At 45.2% G+C, this 1,528-nt stretch overlaps 1 protein-coding gene and 1 pseudogene across 2 annotated transcripts in view; both read right to left on the minus strand.

The window, feature by feature from the left end:
* The window catches only part of LOC111672392 (uncharacterized), a 44,743-nt gene that overhangs the window by 15,599 nt on the left and 27,616 nt on the right, over window positions 1–1,528 (minus strand). The gene's annotated exons all lie outside the window — the stretch shown is intronic.
* Window positions 1–1,528, minus strand: part of LOC111672374 (protein NLRC3-like) — a 7,636-nt pseudogene that overhangs the window by 3,088 nt on the left and 3,020 nt on the right. The window lies entirely within an intron of this gene.

A 1,528-nucleotide genomic window follows, 5' to 3' on the forward strand; every position in this document is an offset into this window, starting at 1 on the left:
CCATTTCAAATTGCACATGAAGCAGGTTAATGTAGACCTCTTCTTTTAGGACCTTTCATTCTTTTCTCTGAATGTAAACCTTCAACACTGAGAGCCTCAACAACATTTTCATTGACTGTCTTTGTCTTTTCTCAGACTTTTCAAACAAACTGTGAAAATGTTTTAGTTTGAACTGAATCGACTCAGTCGTCCTCAGATTCAGACAAAACACAAAGATTATCAGTGATGCTTTTATTGTGAAAAGACAAGAAGGTGGATAGATGGATTATTCATCAAAAACTGAGTGAAAGAGACAGACATGTAGAGACTGAACTATCTGTTCAACAGTGAGAACGTTTCTCTCTCTGCTACATTCAACACAGAGACACTGAGGAACCAGGACTGAACCTAAACCTAAACCCAGGATGCAGAGATTCAGTGAAGGTGGTGTTGAAGGTGTGGAGGTGGATCAGTTTGTTAGAGGAGACTCTGTAGAAGGACAGAGAGCCAGCAGGACAGTCCACATACACTGCTACTCTGTTAGAGACAGAGGAGGAGGAGGAGGAGGAAGAGGAGGAGGAGGATGTTTTTATGTCATTGTGACAGACAGAGTAACGAGCATCAGAGCAGTTCAGACTCCAGGACTGATCGTTCCTTCCAAACACAGAGTCGTTACTGTTTCCTTTCCTTCTGATTCCTCTGTAACTCACTGATACATCAACCACTCCACTCCACTCGACCTCCCAGTAACAGCGACCAGTCAGACCAGTTGAACACAGCAGCTGAGGCCACTGGTCAAATCTGTCTGGATGATCAGGATATGACTGATCCTCCTCCACAACTTTCACCTTCCTGTTGTTGTCAGACAGTTTGATCTGTCTGTTCACTGTGTTTGTGTCGATTATGAGTTCACAGGAATCTGATGGAGAGAACAAGACACAGCTGCAGTTATTGATCATCTGATCAGTTATTGACAGTTTGAAGATGGTTGAATGTGCTGCTTTGTTTTCATCAATCACATTAAAAACACACTTACACTTGCTCAGACCTGGTGTCACCCATTGGACTCCATCATGCTCCGCCCTGAAAGGAGGAGGGGGGTCAGACCAGCACGTTCTCTGTCAGCATGCACACATGGACATTACATGGCTCTCATACACAGACTGTTTGATTACTGTGTTCAGATGGAGGCTTGTATGTATGGATGTACATTGACCACAGAGAAACAGGAAGTGGAGTCTTCATCTTGAATGATACAGAGCAGGGAGGAGACATGGAGAAGATACTTCATCACCTTGTCTAATACTAAAGTCTGCACCTGCATAAAGTCCTTCCTCTATCAGACAGTGTGTGTGTCTGCAGCCTCTACATACCTGAGAGTGTCCAGTCTCCAGTCTGGATCCTCCAGTCCAGCAGACAGAAGCTTCAGTCCTGAGTCTCCTGGATGATTGTAGCTCAGGTCCAGCTCTCTCAGGTGGGAGGGGTTGGAGCTCAGAGCTGAGGCCAGAGAAGCACAGCCTTCCTCTGTGACCTGACATCCTGACAGACT

The sequence above is a fragment of the Seriola lalandi genome, unplaced genomic scaffold, assembly GCF_002814215.2.
Source record: "Seriola lalandi dorsalis isolate HSWRI2012SDOR001 ecotype SW California unplaced genomic scaffold, Sedor1 jcf7180002054899, whole genome shotgun sequence".
Taxonomy (NCBI): domain Eukaryota; kingdom Metazoa; phylum Chordata; class Actinopteri; order Carangiformes; family Carangidae; genus Seriola; species Seriola lalandi.